Source organism: Triticum aestivum, chromosome 5A, assembly GCF_018294505.1.
Source record: "Triticum aestivum cultivar Chinese Spring chromosome 5A, IWGSC CS RefSeq v2.1, whole genome shotgun sequence".
Taxonomy (NCBI): Eukaryota; Viridiplantae; Streptophyta; class Magnoliopsida; order Poales; family Poaceae; genus Triticum; species Triticum aestivum.
The window spans coordinates 583,839,353-583,860,855 of record NC_057806.1 but is presented as its reverse complement, the minus strand read 5'-3'; positions in this window follow the sequence as shown (position 1 = coordinate 583,860,855).

The following is a 21,503-nucleotide window of genomic DNA, read 5'->3' as shown; positions in this document are numbered from 1 at the left end:
CCAGCTGATTTTGGGTGTGTCTTGTGCAGCCCTGAGCCTTTGCTTCTGCTTTTTCAGATTCCTTGCAGTGGCAACCAGCCTTTGATGGGCATTCTGTTGCTCCGGGTGCCTGTCCGGTGTGATGTCGTTCGGACTGTTATCTTCGACGGGGTCGGATTGTTCAGTTTGATTCTCCGTGTTGCCCTGGTCGGGCGATGGTTCACCCCGCTCTATCGCTGGGTCTATATGATCGATGTTTCTGCCGAGGCGGGATTTGGAGCGGCGCTTACGCCGCCGCTTTGACTGCTTCTCGAGGGAACAACCCTTCACTGCATCCTTCCATTCGTCGTCGTCGTTTTCTTTGGGTGTGTCCACCATGTATACATCATATGATGAAGTGGGCGTCCAGTGTCCTGTGGGCAGTGGTTCCTGTTCGTCTCCTGCATCGTCGTCCATACCGTCGATGTCTTCGGAGTCGAAGTCGAGCATGTCGGTCAAATCATCGACAGTGGCGACTAAGTGGGTGGTGGGTGGGCAGTGAATTTCTTCGTCACCCGCATCCCAATCCTGCCGAACATAGTTCGGCCGGGACTCTCCTGACAGGGAGAGAGACCTTAATGATTTCAGTATGTCGCCGAAGGGCGAGTGCTGAAAGATATCCGCGGAGGTGAACTCCATGATCGGCGCCCAGTCGGATTCGATAGGCACGGGCGCAGGCGGTTCGGATTCCGTGGCCGGGGAAGAATCCGGTAGTTCGGCGTCACGGCTCACATGAAGGGTAAGGTCGATATTCGGCTCGATCGCCGCTGAGAATATAGCCTCCATGGCGGGGTCTATCCACCTGTCCATGGATGGCGCAATTGGCTCCGAATTGAGGGTCGGAGCGGTTGCCGATGCGATCACCTGAACACTGTCCGATGGTAGAGCTAAATCATGCTCATCGTGACCGTGCGGCGCACTCGGCAGGGGCTCGAATCCGTCGAAGATCAAGTCTCCGCGGATGTCAGCCGTGTAGTTTAAGCTTCCAAACCTGACCTGGTGGCCAGGGGCGTAACTCTCGATCTGCTCCAGATGGCCAAGCGAGTTGGCCCGCAGTGCGAAGCCGCCGAGTACAAGGATCTGTCCGGGGAGAAAAGTCTCACCCTGGACTGCATCTCTATCGATGATCGAAGGAGCCATCAAGCCTAATGATGACGACACAGAGGAACTCTCAATGAAAGCAGCAATGTCGATGTCAAAACCGGCGGATCTCGGGTAGGGGGTCCCGAACTGTGCGTCTAAGGCGGATGGTAACAGGAGGCAGGGGACATGATGTTTTACCCAGGTTCATGCCCTCTTGATGGCGGTAAAACCCTATGTCCTGCTTGATTTATTCTTGATAATATGAGTAATACAAGAGTTGATCTACCACGAGATCAGAGAGGCTAAATCCTAGAAGCTAGCCTATGGTATGATTGTATGTTCTCCTATGGACTAAAACCCCCTGGTTTATATAGACACCGGAGGGGGCTAGGGTTACACAAGGTTGATTACAAAGGAGGAGATATACATATCCGTATTTCCCAGCTTGCCTTTCACGCCAAGTAGAGTCCCATCCGGACACGGGACGAAGTCTTCAATCTCGTATCTTCATAGTCCAACAGTCCGGCCAAAGGATATAGTCCGACTGTCCGGAGACCCCCTAATCCAGGACTCCCTCAATGGACGGCGAATAAGAAGAGGACGATGACAACTATGTGCCCCCTGAATACGGTGATGCTACAACGGGGGAAGCTGCTGAAGATCAAGAGGAACCAGACGATGTGCCCAACGATGCTGCAACGGGGGAAGCTGCTGAAGATCAAGAGGAACCAGACAATGTGCCCGATGATGATGATCTCCGCCGGGTCATTGTCGATGCAAGGACGCAATGCGAAAGTCAAAAGGAGAAGCTGAAGTTCAATCGCATGTTAGAGGATCACAAAAAAGGGTTGTACCCCAATTGCGAAGATGGCAACACAAAGCTCGGTACCGTACTGGAATTGTTGCAGTGGAAGGCAGAGAATGATGTGCCTGACAAAGGATTTGAGAAGCTATTGAAAATATTGAAGAAGAAGCTTCCAAAGGATAACAAATTGCCCAACAGTACATACGCAACAAAGAAGGTCGTATGCCCTCTAGGATTGGAGGTGCAGAAGATACATGCATGCCCTAATGACTGCATCCTCTACCGCGGTGCGTACAAGGATCTGAACGCATGCCCGGTATGCAGTGCATTGCGGTATAAGATCAGACAAGATGACCATGGTGATGTTGACGGCGAGCCCCCCCAGGAAGAGGGTTCCTGCGAAGGTGATGTGGTATGCTCCTATAATACCACGGTTGAAACGTCTGTTCAAAAATGAAGAGAATGCCAAGTTGATGCGATGGCACAGTGAGGACCGTAAGAAAGACAGGAAGTTGCGAGCACCCGCTGATGGGTCGAAGTGGAGATAAATCGAGAGAAACTACTGGCTTGAGTTTGCAAGTGACCCAAGGAACGTATGGTTTGGTTTAAGCGCGGATGGCATTAATCCTTTCGGGGAGCAGAGCAGCAATCACAGCACCTGGCCCGTGACTCTATTTATGTATAACCTTCCTCCTTGGCCCTAAGCAACCTGGCAACGACATTGATGTGTTCCTAAGGCCATTAGTTGAAGAACTTTTACAACTGTGGAATGGAAATGGTGTACGTACATGGGATGAGCACAAACAGGAGGAATTTAACCTGCACGCGTTGCTGTTTGTAACCATCAACAATTGGCCCGCTCTCAGTAACCTTTCACGACAGACAAACAAGGGATACCATGCATGCACGCACTGTTTAGATGGAACTGAAAGTTATACCTGGACAAATGCAGGAAGAATGTGTACCTGGGCCATCGTCGATTTCTTCCGACCAACCATCAATGTCGAAAGAAAGGCAAGCATATCAAAGGCGAGGCAAATCACCGGAAGAAGCCTGCCATGCGTACCGGTGATCACGTACTTGCTATGGTCAATGATTTACACGTAATCTTTGGAAAGGGTCCCGGCGGACTAGCTGTTCCGAATGATGCTGAGGGACACGCACCCATGTGGAAGAAGAAATCTACATTTTGGGACCTACCCTACTGGAAAGACCTAGAGGTCCGCTCTTCAATCGACGTGATGCATGTGACGAAGAACCTTTGCTTGAACCTGCTAGGCTTCTTGGGCGTGTATGGGAAGACAAAAGATACACCTGAGGCACGGGAGGACCTGCAACGTTTGCACGAAAAATATGGCATGCCTCCGAAGCAGTATGAAGGTCCTGCCAGCTACGCTCTTACGAAAGAAGAGAAAGAAATCTTCTTTGAATGCCTGCTCAGTATGAAGGTCTCGACTGGCTTCTTGTTGAATATAAAGGGAATAATAAATATGCCAGAGAAGAAGTTCCAGAACCTAAAGTCTCATGACTGCCACGTGATTATGACGCAACTTCTTCCGGTTGCATTGAGGGGGCTTCTATCGAAAAACGTCCGATTAGCCATTGTGAAGCTATGTGCATTCCTCAATGCAATCTCTCAGAAGGTGATCGATCCAGAAATCATACCAAGGCTAAGGAGTGATGTGGCGCAATGTCTTGTCAGTTTCGAGCTGGTGTTCCCACCATCCTTCTTCAATATCATGACGCACGTCCTAGTTCATCTAGTCGACGAGATTGTCATTCTAGGGCCCGTATTTCTACACAATATGTTCCCCTTTGAGAGGTTCATGGGAGTCCTAAATAAATATGTCCGTAACCACGCTAGGCCAGAAGAAAGCATCTCCATGGGCCATCAAACAGAGGATTTCATTGGGTTTTGTGTTGACTTCATTCCTGGCCTTAAGAAGATAGGTCTCCCTAAATCGCGGTATGAGGGGAGACTGACTGGAAAAAGGCACGCTTGGAGGGGGCTCAATAATATGCAGGGACGGATATTCTTGGTCTCAAGCATAGTACACAGTTCTACAGAACTCTACCTTGGTGACCCCGTATGTTGATGAACACAATAACAGTCTGTGCTCCAAACACCCGGAGCAGTGCGATGACTGGATTACATGTGAACACATCAGGACTTTCAGCAGTTGGTTGGAAACACGTCTCAGAGGTGACAACACTGTTTGTGATGAGCTGTACTTGTTGTCCAGGGGACCATCTTTGACTGTATTTACTTACAAAGGATACGAGATAAATGGGAATACATTTTACACGATCACCCAAGATCAAAAGAGCACCAACCAAAACAGTGGTGTCCGCTTTTATGCAGCAACCGAGAGGGGAAAGGACACATATTATGGTTACATAGTGGACATATGGGAACTTGACTACGAACATGATTTGAAGGTCCCTTTGTTTAAGTGCAAATGGGTCAATCTGTCAGTAGGCGGGGTATAGGTAGACCCATAGTACGGAATGACAATAGTGGATCTGAAAAATCTTGGGTACACTGACGAACCGTTCGTCCTAACCAATGATGTGGCACATGTTATCTATGTGAAGGACATGTCTACCAAACCGAGAAAAAGAAAAGATGAGGAAGCGAATACATCATATGATGAGCCAAAGTGCCACATAGTTCTTTCAGGAATAAGGGACATCGTGGGAGTGGAGGGGAAGACAGACATGTCTGAAGATTATGAAAAGTTTCATGAAATTCTTCCCTCCAAAGTCAAGGCTGACCCAAGCATCCTGATAAACGATGAAGATTATCCATGGTTACGGCGCAATAAGCAAATGACACAAGCGAAGAAAAAGTGAAGACTTTCTCCCACAACTATTATGTTGATACCATGCCAACTTTGTAACACAATAGTATGATACTATTGTTCGTTTTGTACATGCACATGCTATGTGGGTGACATTATGATACCATGCCAACTTTCAACTTTTCCAGAGTTCATTTGAAATGCTTTAATGTCTTATGGTTCGGCCCTCATAATACCATTATTCAAATTTTAACTATTCAAATTTGAAAACTAATGGCACTAACAGAAAGTTTATAATTTTTCTAAAACTAATGGCACTAACAGAAAGTTTATAATTTTTCTGACCTAAAAGCAAAAAAGAATTAAAAAATAAAGAAAAAAACAAAAGAAAAAAATAATGCAAAAAACAAAACAAAAAACTGGAAAAAAAAAACTATTTTTATAGTAAAGTTAATCACAAACTTGTGATTCACACAAATTTCAAAGAATTCAAAATTTAACTATTCAAATTTGAAAACTAATGGCACTAAGAGAAAGTTTATAATTTTTCTAAAACTAATGGCATTAACAGGAAGTTTATAATTTTTCTGACATAAAGCAAAAAGAATTAAAAAATAAAGCAAAAATATAAAAGAATATAAATAATGCAAAAAAACAAAACAAAAAAACTGGGAAAAAACTATTTTTATAGTAAAGTTAATCACAAACTTGTGATTCACACAAATTTCAAAGATTTCAAATTTTAACTATTCAAATTTGAAAACTAATTACACTAACAGAAAGTTTATAGTTTTTGTGACCTAAAAGAAAAATAATTAAAAATAAACTTTAATAAAATAAATAAAATAGCAACAATAAGTATTTTGTTGTAAGTAGAAACAAAATAAAATAAATAAAGCAACAAAGAAAACAAAAAAAGTGCCACCTACTGGGCCCCCACGACCTGAATACGACTAGAAACCCTACCATGGGCCAGGATTCAGGCCCGCAGGAAGCCCAGTAGGCCCACAGGCACACAACATATGGTTAGGCCCGAAAGCCTACAATTGAGAGGAGCTCGAGAGGGTGGGCGCATCAGCGCTTATAAACCACTCTCGAGCTCTCTCAGCTAGCGAGGTGGTACTAAACTTTTGACGCGGGGCAGCACAGGGCCTTTGGTCCCGGTTGGTGCCATCAACCGGGACTAAAGGGGTGCATTGGTCCCGGTTCGTGGCACCAACCGGGACCAATCCGCCTAGCCCCTGGCCCATGACCATTAGTCCCGGTTGGTGCCACAAACCGGGACTAAAGCATTGGTCCTCGTTGCGGTCAGAGTTTAGTCCCACCTCGCCAACCGAAGGGCGCTCACACCGGTTTATAAGCCCGTCCCTCTCTGCCTTGTTGAGCTCCTCTCAAAGTGAAAATAGCTGCCCTTATACAGGGAATTTGACCTAAATTAATAGTGAATTTCTCTGAAATTGATAGAAATTTATTATGAATTTAGGTTGAATTCTCTCTATAGGCGCATCTATGCTCATTTTTTTAGTAAAGTTAATCACAAACTTGTGATTCACACAAATTTCCAAGAATTCAAATTTCAACTATTCAAATTTGAAAACTAATGGCACTAACAGAAAGTTTATAATTTTTCTAAAACTAATGGCACTAACAGAAAGTTTATAATTTTTCTGACCTAAAAGCAAAAAGAATTAAAAAATAAAGCAAAAAATAAAAGAAAATAAATAATGCAAAAAATAAAACAAAAAACTGGAAAAACACTTTTTTATAGTAAAGTTAATCACAAACTTGTGATTCACACAAATTTCAAAGAATTCAAATTTTAACTATTCAAATTTGAAAACTAATGGCACTAACAGAAAGTTTATAATTTTTTTAACCTAAAAGCAAAAAGAATTAAAAATAAACTTTAATAAAATAAATAAAAATAGCAACAATAAGTATTTGTTGTAAGCAGAAACAAAATAAAATAAATAAAGCAACAAAGAAAACAAAAAAACTAATTTGAAAACTAATGGCACTGACAGAAAGTTTATAATTTTGTGACCTAAAAGAAAAATAATTAAAAATAAACTTTAATAAAATAAATAAAAATAGAAACAATAAGTATTTTGTTGTAAGTAGAAACAAAATAAAATAAATAAAGCAACAAAGAAAACAAAAAAACAAATTTGAAAACAAATGGCACTAACAGAAAGTTTATATTTTTTGTGACCTAAAAGAAAAATAATTAAAAATAAAATTTAATAAAATAAATAAAAATAGAAACAATAAGTATTTTGTTGTAAGTAGAAACAAAATAAAATAAATAAAGCAACAAAGAAAACAAAAAAGTGCCACCTACTGGGCCCCCACGGCGTGAATACGACTAGAAACCCTACCATGGGCCAGGATTTAGGCCCGCAGGAGGCCCAGTAGGCCCACAGGCACACAGCGTACGGTTAGGCCCGAAAGCCTACAATTGAGAGGAGCTCGAGAGAGTGGGCGCAACAGCGCTTATAAACCACTCTCGAGCTCTCTCAGCTAGCGAGGTGGTACTAAACTTTTGACGCGGGGTAGCACAAGGCCTTTGGTCCCGGTTGGTGCCACCAACCAGGACCAAAGGCCTCTGTTTCCCGCCCTTTGGACTGCTGAAAAGAGACCTTTGGTCCCGGTTGGTGCCACCAACCGGGACTAAAGGGGGGCATTGGTTTCGGTTTGTGCCACGAACCGGGACCAATGCTCTGAGTATATAAGAAACCACTTAGGGTTTTTCAGATTCATATCTGCATTAGTTGCCCCGCCCCGATGACGCTGCCAGGCTGCCCGAGCTCGTCCCGTCGACGCCGTCGCCGCCCTTTGCTGCCTCGTCGACGCGCAGCCGCGCCTGCCTCGAGCACGCCGCTGGCGGCCCGCCCTGACCACGCCGCTGGCGGCCCGCCCTGACCACGCCACGTGCCCCTGCCCCGACCACGTCATCGTCGCCCTAGCTGCCCCGACCATGCCGCTGTCGCCTTTGCCTCGCCCTGCCCCGACCACGCCGCCGTCGCCTCTACCCTTGCCCTGACCACGCCGCCGTCGCCTCTACCCCGATGCACGCCGTGCCTCTGCCCCTACCCCGACCACGCCGCACCTCATCCTTTGGTCAGGGCCGGCACCACCACCCCCTTCCTTCCTTTTTTTGGCACATATATATGATGTTTTTTAGCGACCCAACCCAAAATGGATCGAAGTCTATGTGCTTAAGTGTCATCCCTGGATCGGTATGCTGACACACACAGTACTCGAGGAATTATAACAGAGTTCAATCACACTTTATTACATCGAGATCCTCAAAAGAGTATTTATTACAATAACATGGCCAAAGGCCATCTAAATAAAAATAACTGCGGAAGCTTCAAAGGTAAATGAGTCCATCCAACTCCACGGCAAACTGAGTGCAGAACAATGACCTATCGCACCTTTAATCCTCATCAGAAAAGTCTGCAACATGAGACGTTGCAGCCGTGTAGGTCAGCACATGGAATATGCTGGCAATTTCACACCATAGAATAATAAAAAATGAAAAGACTATCTCTATATGCAAATTTAGCTGGTGGAGGCTCTAAGTTTTATTTTCCATAAAGCCAATTTTACCCTACAACAAAGGAATAGGTTTTTTTACTACTAAATTAAAATGCCATTATTGAGAAGGTTCCTCCAACTCAATCCCAAAATCCCCAAGTTATTAGTAACCCAATAATTTCATTAAATAGAGTGATGAGATCAACCAATAATTAACTTCTAGATACTCAAGTTGTCCATAACCGGGGACACGGCTAATCATGATTAGTTTGTACACTCTGCAGAGGTTTGCGCACTTTTCCCACAAGACTCGACCACCTCCATGATCGGAAGATCGAGACATAGCCTTTCAGAAGCATTTCCCCTTAACCCTGGATAGACCGGTACACCTACTTTCCCCTACATCATTTAGTCTACCACGGAAATAGGTCACGCAACTTACTCAACTATGCCAGAGCCCATAATGGCTTGTGGCTGCACACGGAAGTTTCTAGGCCTGAAATATCTTATGATCCCTTTGAGCCTGGGTGGCGGGCCTAGGGTAATCACACGGGTACTCCGGGATTCCCCTTGGGCAAGCACTGGTTTCTCCAGGTGCCCCAAACAATCCACCCAGATGTGTATTAAAGTTGCCACCTTAGGTTATCCCAAAATTATTATCTCTCGCAACTTACATGAATCACACATACCAATCCCCGTCTACGAGCATGGCTAAGCAATATATGATATAACGAATATTCCCGGGGTGATCAAAGGTCATAGGTTCCTACCACATGAACTACATAGAATAACCACATGTTCCCAATCCTATTCATGCAATCTTTGAGGGTGAAACTAATGCATAGTAAAAACTGGGTATTGAAAATTATGATCAAAGTGTGAACTTGCCTTGCTGACGATCGTTGAACTCTAAAGATTCGTAGTAGCAAGCCTCGCACTCCGGATGATCTAGTGTAAGCAAGCAATAACATACATAAGCATACAAGCAAAAGATCCAAAAAGAAAACAAATAAAAGACTTCGAAAAACTTCAAAAACAACCAAAAAAATTCTGCACAGAACGAAACTTTTACAGCAACAAAATTAAATGGTTTTGGTTTTAGCATAAAGTACAAGTCACTAGCTTCGATTTGCAAAAAGAATCACCTAAAACGGAGTTACGAAACTTGAGTTACGGCCTAATGAAGTTTGAATACAGATCTGTTTGAATTCAAATTTTAATATTTTCAAAAATATTTTTCGTTTGGTTCTCTGGATAGATGGGATTTCTATGAACTAGTAGGAAAAAGAATCAACTAAATTGGATCTATAGATTAAAAGATATACTAGAAAGAAGAATTGATATAGAATCTGAGATTGGAAAAATACTGGAAAAAGAGAAATAAATTCAGCCAGATGCCAAGTGGCACTTTCTGATTGGTTGGCTGGGTGCTCACTAGACTTGTCGCCGGAGATGAGGAAGATGGTGGATCCAGGTGCTTCGGCGAAGGATGTGTGCGGGACGGTGTTGAGGACGATGAGGCGGATCCGAGCAGCAGTGCGACGGGATCGTTCTCGTCTCCTGGCGCGGTGGAGAAGCCGCCGGAATACATGAACTCCGATGAGCAATTGGCAAGGTTAGGGAGGGGGAAAAGCTACAGAAGGAGAGGGCTTCGGACGAGGGGAACTTGGTCGTCTCCGTGGGCTTTTATAGAGGGTCAGGGGAAGCCAGAGGAGAGCGGGATGTTGCCGGAATTAATGTGTTTAATGGCTGCAGTATGAAGCGTTCGTTGTGGCCATTATGGCTGTCTAGGAGGCGCACCAGGGGATGGGAGGGGTCGAGGGAGGTAAGGAGAACCGGTTCCGGCAGTTATTGAGTTGGGAGAGGGAGAGAAAGGGAAGAGGTGGGGCGCTAGGGTGGAGATGCTCTGTGCGCTCTCTGTGAACGAACGAGGTAAGGAAGAAGATGGCTAGGTTGGGTCGTTAGGAAGGCTGGGCCTTCCATGGGCCTTGGCTGCATGTTTTATATTTTTTTACAGAAACACAATAACACCGAAAACAAATAAATATAAGTTTTAAAAAATGGTCTTATATATGACCTATTGAACTTTTATCTGTCCTAAAATGCAAGTTAAAAAAATAAACATTTTTGCTAAACTAATAAAATAAAGTGCAAATAAAACCCAACAAATAAATTTTGATTCCAAATTCAATTTCCCATATTTCTTTTCTGTTTTTGAAGAAGTCCTTTTATCTTCTCTCTTTATTTATTTTTGAAATAATGGAAATTAATTTTGGTGAAACCAAATTTGATCCAAACTCCCAACTTCGAAAAAAAAATTCAAAATTGGTTTTTAGGGAAACTTCCAACTCTCTCTTTTGGTCCTTGAGTTGCTCAAAGTTCCTTGGATCAAAAATCAAATAAAACAAATGGGGCAAAAATGCATAAATCATGGATGCATATGAATGATCTATTGTAAACATCCAAATTGAAAATTGGGATGTTACATGTTTTTTTCCTGATTATATGTATATGTATGAGTATATGTATGTGTGTATATCTGTTTAATTATATGTCCTTTTTTAGATTTTTTGTTTTTTGCATTTTTATAAAAATGTATATATGTATGTATATATGTTCTCTGTATATATATATATATATATATATATATATATATATATATATATATGTTCATGTATATATGCAAAAGATAGATTTTTAGAAAAGTTAGGATTTTTTTCTGTTCATAGATTTTTTGGTGATATTAATTATTGTAGAATATGCAAATGTTTGTATATTCATATGAACAATGCATTAGGCAAAACCTTTACTTTTTTCTAAATTTTCTATTTGAACATTTTTTTAATAAAAAGCAATACTACTTCATGTATTTTGTCAGAATTTTCTATCGTGCATAGACCAATTTTAGAGCACGGGAGCACCACCCCCTATCGTTGCAAAACTTGCTAAGTGATATTAAGAAGGAAGAAGAAGAAAAAGAATGAGAGGAAAAAGGAAAATAAGAAGAGGAAGAAAGGAGAAGAAGAGGAGAAATAAATAAGAAGAAGAAAAAAGAAGAAAAAGAAGAGGAGAAGAAGAAAATAATAGATAAGAAGAGAAAATAGAATTTTTTTTCTTCTTCTCTTTTTCTTCTTCTTTGTTTTCTTCAATCTTCTCCTCTATTCCTTTCTTCCTCTCCTCTTTTTATTTCTTCTTTGTCTTCTTATTTTTTATTGGATATGTCGTTGTCGATATACCCCGTGTCCCGATAACTTCAACACGAGGGGGGGGGGGGTCGACCTACGCCTTCCCCGATAACATTATTTTCCCATGTATGTATGTCGTCGTCGATATAACCCCCTCCCGGATAACTTCGACATGAGGGGCGGTCGATATATATACCCCCTCTCGACCGTGATAACTTATACCACGGGAGCCCCCCCCGGCCCTCTCGCTCGACCAAAACTCTCGAGGACAACCAAACCCTAGAAAAAACGATGTCAGTCTCCTACCCCCTCCCGCCACGCCCCTACCCTTGAAGCGTTGCCGAGGCCACCCCAAACCCGGAATAAGCTAGGTCTACGTTTGCCACTAATATATCCACCTGCTGTCATGTTTGTGTAATAATTGCCATGTTGTAATATTTGCAGAAACAATGGAGCACGCACGAGACAAGGAAGCAGAAGAGGTGTTGGGGGACATAATCTTAGCCGGAGGTGATGTCTTGTCGTATCTTAACGACAATGATGGTTTGGAAGAACAAGGTGAAGAAGAAGCAGGCTACGGTGATCGAAGAATGGAGGAGGAAAGACATGATTATGATGGCTCCGGTGACCCAATGCTGGTGCAAGGAGCCCGTGGTGACGGCTCCGGTGACCGAACAGAGTCCGACCAGGTAAATATATTAGTTAACCTGTGATGACTAGCTAATTGATGCATTCATTGTTTTGGTATGTACACATATTAATTAACTCTCGTCTTTCTTCATTTTTCAAGCCCTCCGGATCGAGCACAACTTCGGTAAAGAGACGAGGCCTGAAGAAAAAGTTGCGCTCGGATGAAAGGTTTGAGATCACAGCAATCATGCGCGACGGCCAACCGATTGAACCCATCCGGACAAAGGAAGCATTTGCTGCTCAATGCGGGGTTCTTGTTAGGGACAAGATCCCGATCAGCATCCACCAATGGTATAAGCCTAAGAACAAAGACCCTGAGGTGTCTTATGTCAATGATATGCAGAAAGATGATCTTTGGACTGAGCTGAAGGCAAATTTCACCCTACCGCCAGAGGAGGATCCGGAGAAGCCAGTTAAAGAGCAATTAATCAAGTCTCATGCTCTTAAGAAGATGGAAGACCTATTCGGGAGGTGGAAGAATGAGCTGAAAACGTTTGTCGACAAAGAAGAGACACTAGAATTCATCGGCAAATATGAGAAGATCAGAGATCGCTAGCCCGCATTTGTGGCCCACAAGATATCGGAAAAGAGTAAGAAGATGTCGGCGACAAACAAGAAAAATGCTGAGAAGAAGAAGCTTCACCATCGCACGGGGTCAGGTGGCTACCTCAAAGCCCGACCTAAGTGGGCCAAGGCTGAGAATGATCTGTTTGATAAAGGGATCGAACCAGATACAATGAACTGGCCAGACCGTTGCCGGACTTGGTTCTTCGGGGCTGGCGGAACCTTGGACCCTATATCAGGGAAGTGCGTTTGGACGGATGAGCAAATGAGCATACTAGTCAAGAGGCTTAAGCACTATATCGATGCAGCGCAGCAAGGGACGTTCGTTCCAGACAGAGAGAGTGACGATCTCACAATGGCCCTCGGGAATCCTGAGCACCCTGGATAGACACGAGGCACGCTAGGCTCCGTTCTGTGGAAGGCTGGTTTTCTGGACGCAGGCGGTTACAAATGCCAGGAGAGTAGGAAAAAAGTGGAGCATGCCCAAATTCAGACGCTGCACGAAAGCGTTCAAGCGCTAGAGGAACGAGAAGTAGCTCGCAGCAAGCGACCTGCCGAAACTACCCCCGAAGCTACCCCGCCATCTTAGTGGAGAAGCAGTGTGGCTTCCACTGAGCTGCTTCAGCCGGAGCATGTCTTGACGGCTCCTGCTAGCTACCCCGTGGATGCTATCACGGAGTCTCAACATTGCCACCTTATGACGCAATGGCAGAACTTCAAAGTCAAGGCGGCTGTCGGCTCTGTTCGACCTCCTGAATCCGGCGCAACTTTTCACCGTCGTCCGATTCTAAAAGGATATGCCAGGGTGACGGTGGACGAAATAACGGAGGGATTTCAGGACCTCCAGCTTGACTACCCTACCGGTGAAGGGGAGACTCGGCTGGGTTCTTGTCTATTGACTCCATGCCTATGGCGGAAGGAGCTCACCAACCTTCTGAACTGGACGCCTCCGCCTCCTCCTCCTCCTCCGGTGAGTCAGGGCACTCCGCCTCCTCCTCCGCCTCCTCCTCCGGCGAGTGATCAGGGCACTCAGCCTCCTTCTCTGGCGCGTGACGGCACTCCACCTCCTTCTCCGCCTGCGCCGGCACGCCCGAGCAGCCAGCCTCCTCCTTCTCCGCCTCGTCAGCAAGGGCGGAAGAGACCCGCCGCCGCTCTGGCTGCTCCGGCGCGTCGTAGTCCTTCTCCTCCGCCTCGTACGCAAGGAAAGAAGACAGCCGCAGCAACTCCGTCTGCTCTGCCGGCGTCTAGCAGTACAGCCAGAGGCGGGAGGCAATACAGATTCGGTCCTTCTCTGAAGACTCAAGAGAAGTTACCATACGAGAGGACCCCGGAGGAGAACGCGAAGATCACGCGAGCCGAAGTGAAGAACTTCTTCGAAGGGGTGAAAGCAAAGAAACATCCACCTCCGGAGGAGAAGGTAGATCCGGTGAAAGCGAAGCGCACTCTGGCTGCCCTGAAAAAACCACCAAAGTCTCCGTCGAAAGGAAACTATGAGCGCATTATTGCAAAGACATTTGTCGAAGCGGAGCGGTCAGGAAGTACTGTCAGTGATCAAAGGATAAAAGAATGACGAGCTGGGAAAAAATTGCCCAGCTCGGCGAACAAGAGAACCAATCGTGCCCCCCGCTCAAGGTGTCTAGCGACATCATCGCTAATGATCCGAGGATGGTGCCCGGTTATAGCAATCTTGGAGATTACCTGCCCGACGATGTACATTATGATTTCTTGGAGGTGGAGGAACACAAATACGAGTACGGGAAGCCTCTCGTCAAAGATGAAAGATCTATAACAACGATGATGCGAAGATTCCATGATTGGTACATGAAAACCTACAGAGAGTCTGGGGGAGGAATACTTTGACGCTGAGAGTTAGAGAGGAGCATGACCTTGTTGGAATTGAACTGTTGAATGTTCCATTTGAGGAGTTCTTCCAGTTTTTCAATCAAAAGGCCCTCGATAAAGCAACGATCACTTGCTACTGTCTGTAAGTAGTACTGCTTCTGTTATTACGTCTCTCTATATAGGTCAGCTCTTTCATTGCATGTATTTATAATTATCCTCACTATATTATGCAGATTGAAGATCGCCGAATTGAAGAAAAGACAAATCGGTGATATTGGGTTCATTAACACAAATCTCATAGATGCAACTGAGGTTAAATATCGTGCCGAAGATACCGAGGCCAACTTGCTACGATCATTGGTAATAAATGAAAACAAAGATATAATACTCTTTCCTTACAACTTCAAGTGAGTGTTACTGCCTTGTGCATATTCGGTTTCCCTTATTAGTCCAGGTTATACTAATGTAATTGATGAGTTATGCATGCATGCGCAGGTTCCACTATATTCTCCTAGAGATTAAGCTTGAGCAGGGACTAGTAACCGTCTTAGACTCGAGACGAAAAGATCCCCAGGACTATGCAGACATGGCTCAAATGCTCGAGAAGTAAGTTAAATCGATCATTATCCACCATATCAGCAAATTTGTTCATTTCCTGATATCAAGTAATTGTTTTCTTTATCTGGCAGGGTTTGGAAAAAATTCACCAAAAAAGCTCCGGGACTGCCGAACAAGATGTAATTTAGACACCCGAAAGTAAGTACTATAGTAACATGTTCCGCGCATCTCCTAGTGATTCAAGCGCTAGTTTCATCAATACCATTTGGCATGCTTGCTTATTAGTTTGATTGACCTCTATTTCCTGTAAAGTGGTTGTGGCAGGAATAAGGGAATGATTTCTGTGGATACTACGTTTGCGAGTCCATCCGCCACACGACCTGTGAACGGGGGTACTCTGACGAACAATATGAAGTACGTAAGCAATAATATTCACAATTTTATTTTATTACCATCATTTGTGTTGAGTTTCATTTATTCATATATATATATGTATTGACCCCCTTGTTCAAATTAGATGTTTTGGATGCGGGATGAACTCCTAGCACTAGATCGTATGCGAGCAATTCAAGAGGAATTGGCGGCATTCTTCCTTGACCACGTGATCGCTGAAGACGGAGAATACTATGTGGACCCTGTGTTCATATATAATTAGGAGATTATATTGTAAGAGATAATTATTGTATATATGTAGCCGGTAGTGTCGGATAGATATACAAGAACTTGTTGTTCGACCAATCTCTCAGAGAAGGAGAGGTGGTCGATATCACTTCTCTCTGTATGCATATGTTCATGACGATCTTCTGTTTCCTTCATTTGCTTACTAGCTAGCGTGTCTAGTCCTCTCTATATATACGTATATATAGCGTCGACCAAGCACGGACATAAGAGAGGACACTTCTCTCTATTAATTAGCTAGCTAACACAATATATGAAACACCTAAATTAAACCCCTAAAACCCCCAACCCCCCCCCCTTCAAAAAAACAAAAACCCCATCCCCTGAAATGCTGACGCATGGATGCCTATTGGTCCCAGTTGGTGCCACCAACCGGGACCAAAGGCCCTCCTGCCTGGGCTCGGCGCACCGACCACGTGGAGGCCCATCTGTCCCGGTTCGTGTAAGAACCGGGACTAAAGGGCTAGGGCATTAGTAACGACCCTTTAGTCCCGGTTCACAAACCGGGACAAAAGGCTCTTACCAACCGAGACAGATGACCCTTTTTCTAATAGTGTCTTATCCGGAACTCCGAACAACATTCGGTCACCAACATACATAACTCATAGTACTATATAGTCAACGAACGTTAAGCGTGCGGACCCTACGGGTTCGAGAACTATGTAGACATGACCGAGACACCTCTCTGATCAATAACCAATAGCGGGACCTGGATGCCCATATTGGCTCCTACATATTCTACGAAGATCTTTATCGGTCAGACTGCATAACAACATATGTTGTTCCCTTTGTCATCGGTATGTTACTTTCCCGAGATTCGATCGTCGGTATCTCAATACCTAGTTCAATCTCATTACCGGCAAGTCTCTTTAGTCGTTCAATAATACATCATCCCGCAACTAACTCATTAGTTGCAATGCTTGCAAGGCTTATAGTGATGTGCATTACCGAGTGGGCCTAGAGATACCTCTCTGACAATCGGAGTGACAAATCCTAATCTCAAAATATGCCAACCTAACAAGAACCTTTGGAGACACCTGTAGAGCACCTTTATAATCACCCAGTTACATTGTGACATTTACAAAGTGTTCCTCTAGTAAATGGGAGTTGCATAATCTCATAGTCATAGGAACATGTATAAGTCATGAAGAAAGCAATAGCAACAAACTAAATGATCAAGTGCTAAGCTAACGGAATGGGTCAAGTCAATCACATCATTCTCCTAATGATGAGATCCCGTTAATCAAATGACAACTCATGTCTATGGTTAGGAAACTTAACCATCTTTGATCAATGAGCTAGTCAAGTAGAGGCATACTAGTGACACTCTGTTTGTCTATGTATTCACACATGTATTATGTTTTCGGTTAATACAATTCTAGCATGAATAATAAATATTTATCATGAAATAAGGAAATAAATAATAACTTTATTATTGCCCCTAGGGCATATTTCCTTCAGATATGTGATCATGAATCCAACTCATCTCCCAGCAAAACCCTGTAAGACCTGGTCTAGATCTATGCTTTGGCACCGGATTGGTGCTACAGTGGACTGGGTGGGGTTTATCTGCAAGCCTATGGCCTCACCAAACCTCTCCATGATCTCTAGTAGACAATATACTGCTACCTCTTGAGCACTTGCGTTGGTTTTCCCTTGAAGAGGAAAGGGTGGTGCAGCAAAGTAGCATAAGTATTTCCCTCGGTTTTTTAGAACCAAGGTATCAATCCAGTAGGAGGCTACACGCGAGTCCCTCGCACCTACACAACAAAAATAAATCCTCGCAACGAACGTGATAAGGGGTTGTCAATCCCTACAAGGTAACTTACGAGAGTGAGATCTGATAAGATAATATTTTTGGTATTTTTATGATAAAGATGCAAAGTAAAATAAAAGCAATGAAAATAACTAAGTACTGGAAGATTAATATGATAGAAGATAGACCCGGGGGCCATAGGTTTCACTAGTGGCTTCTCTCAAGAGCATAAGTATTTTACGGTGGGTGAACAAATTACTGTTGAGCAATTGACAGAATTGAGCATAGTTATGAGAATATCTAGGTATGATCATGTATATAGGCATCACGTCCGAGACAAGTAGACCGACTCCTTCCTGCATCTACTACTATTACTCCACACATCAATCGCTATCCAGCATGCATTTAGAGTATTAAGTTCATAAGAACAGAGTAACGCCTTAAGCAAGATGACATGATGTAGAGGGATAAATTCATGCAATATGATAAAAACCCCATCTTGTTATCCTCGATGGCAACAACACAATACGTGCCTTGCTGCCCCTACTGTCACTGGGAAAGGACACCGCAAGATTGAACCCAAAGCTAAGAACTTCTCCCATTGCAAGAAAGATCAATCTAGTTGGCCAAACCAAACTGATAATTCGAAGAGACTTGCAAAGATAACCAATCATACATAAAATAATTCAGAGAAGATTCAAATATTGTTCATAGATAAACTTGATCATAAACCCACAATTCATCGGTATCAACAAACACACCGCAAAAGAAGATTACATTGTATAGATCTCCACAAGAGAGGGGGAGAACTTTGTATTGAGATCCAAAAAGAGAGAAGAAGCCATCTAGCTAATAACTATGAACCCGAAGGTCTGAGGTAAACTACTCACACTTCATCGAAGATGCTATGGTGTTGATGTTGAAGCCCCCCGTGATCGATGCCCCCTCCTGCGGAGCTCTGGAACAGGCCCCAAGATGGGATCTCATGGATACAGAAAGTTACGGCGGTGGAATTAGGGTTTTGGCTCCGTATCTGATCGTTTGGGGGTACGTAGGTATATATAGGAGGAAGAAGTACGTCGGTGGAGCAACAGGGGGCCCACGAGGGTGGAGGGCGCGCCTGGGGGGGGGGGGTAGGCGCGCCCCCTACCTCGTGGCCTCCCTGTTGGTTGCCTGACGTAGGGTCCCAGTCTCCTGGATCTTGTTCGTTCCAAGAATCACTTTCCCGAAGGTTTCATTCCTTTTGGACTCCGTTTGATATTCATTTTCTTAGAAACCCTAAAATAGGCAAAAACATCAATTCTGGGTTGGGCCTCCGGTTAATAGGTTAGTCCCAAAAATAATATAAAAGTGGATAATAAAGCCCAATAATGTCCAAAACAGAAGATAATATAGCATGGAGCAATCAAAAATTATGGATACGTTGGAGACGTATCAAGCATCCCCAAGCTTAATTCCTGCTCGTCCTCGAGTAGGTAAATGATAAAAATGGAATTTTTGATGTGGAATGCTACTAGGCATAATTTCAATGTGATTCTTCTTAATTGTGGCATGAATATTCAGATCCGAAAGATTCAATATAAAAGTGTAATATTGACATAGAAATAATAATACTTCAAGCATACTAACTAAGCAATTATGTCTCTTCAAAATAACATGGCCAAAGAAAGTTATCCCTACAAAATCATATAGTCTGGCTATGCTCTATCTTCACCACACAAAGTATTTAAATCATGCACAACCCCGATCACAAGCCAAGCAATTGTTTCATACTTTTGACATTCTCAAACTTTTTCAATTTTCACGCAATACATGAGCGTGAGCCATGGACATAGCACTATATGTGGAATAGAATGGTGGTTGTGGAGAAGACAAAAGGGAGAAGATAGTCTCACATCAACTAGGCGTATCAACGGGCTATGGAGATGCCCATCAATAGATATCAATGTGAGTGAGTAGGGATTGCCATGCAATGGATGCACTAGAGCTATAAGTATATGAAAGCTCAAAAAGAAACTAAGTGGGTGTGCATCCAACTTGCTTGCTCAAGAAGACCTAGGGCATTTTGAGGAAGCCCATCATTGGAATATGCAAGCCAAGTTCCATAATGAAAAGTTCCCTCTAGTATATGAAAGTGATAACATAGGAGACTCTCTATCATGAAGATCATGGTGCTACTTTGAAGCACAAGTGTGGTAAAAGGATAGTAGCATTGTCCCTTCTCTCTTTTTCTCTCATATTTTTTTATTTGGGCCTTTTCTTTTTATCTTTTTCTTTATGGCCTCTTTTTTTATATTTTTTTTTCGTCCGGAGTCTCATCCCGACTTGTGGGGAAATCATAGTCTTCATCATCCTTTCCTCACTTGGGACAATGCTCTAATAATGATGATCATCACACTTTTATTTACTTACAACTCAACAGTTAGAACTCAATACTTAGAACACAATATGACTCTATGTGAATGCCTCCAGCGGTGTACCGTGATATGCAATGAATCAAGAGTGACATGTATGAAAGAATTATGAACGGTGGCTTTGCCACAACTAAAATGTCAATGACATGATCATGTGAAGCAATATGACAATGATGGAGTGTGTCACAGTAAACGGAACGGTGGAAAGTTGCATGGCAATATATCTCGGAATGGCTATGGAAATACCATGATAGGTAGGTATGGTGGCTGTTTTGAGGAAGGTATATGGTGGGTGTATGATACCGGCGAAAGGTGCGCGGTATTAGAGAGGCTAGCAATGGTGGAAGGGTGAGATTGCGTATAATCCATGGACTCAACATTAGTCATAAAGAACTCATATACTTATTGCAAAAATCTAAAAGTTATCAAAGCAAAGTATTACGCGCATGCTCCTAGGGGGATAGATTGGTAGGAAAAGACCATTGCTCGTCCCCAACCGCCAATCATAAGGAAGACAATCAATAAATAAATCATGCTCCGACTTCATCACATAACGGTTCACCATACGTGCATGCTACGGGAATCACAAACTTTAACACAAGTATTTCTCAAATTCACAACTACTCAACTATCATGACTCTAATATCACCATCTCCATACTCAAAACAATTATCAAGTATCAAACTTCTCTTAGTATTCAACACACTCATAAGCAAGTTTTATTATTAATCTTGAATACCTAGCATATTAGGATTATTTAAGCAAATTACCATGCTATTTAAGACTCTAAAAATAATATAAGTGAAGCATGAGAGATCAATAGTTTCTATAAAGCAAATCCACCACCGTGCTCTTAAAAGATATAAGTGAAGTACTAGAGCAAAACTATATAACTCAAAAGATATAAGTGAAGCACATAGAGTATTCTAATAATTTCTGAATCATGTGTGTCTCTCTCAAAAGGTGTGTACAGCAAAGATGATTGTGGTAAACTAGAAAGAAAAGACTCAAATCATACAAGACTCTCCAAGAAAAATACATATCATGTGGTGAATAAAAATATAGCTCCAAGTAAAGTTACCGATAGAAGTAGACGAAAGAGGGGATGCCTTCCGGGGCATCCCCAAGCTTTGGCTTTTTGGTGTCCTTAGATTATCTTGGGGGTTACATGGGAATCCCCAATCTTAGGCTCTTTCCACTCCTTGTTCCAAAATCCATCTAATCCTTACCCAAAACTTGAAAACTTCAAAACACAAAACTTAAAATAGAAAATCTCGTGAGCTCCGTTAGCGAAAGAAAACAAAAGACCACTTCAAGTTACTGTAATGAACTCATTATTTATTTATATTGGTATTAAACCTACTGTATTCCAACTTCTATATGGTTTATAAACTATTTTACTAGCCATAGATTTATCAAAATAAGCAAACAACACACGAAAAACAGAATCTGTCAAAAACAGAACAGTCTGTAGTAATCTGTAGCTAGCGCAAGATCTGGAACCCCAAAAATTCTAAAATAAATTGCTGGACGTGAGGAATTTATCGATTAATCATATTCAAAAATAAT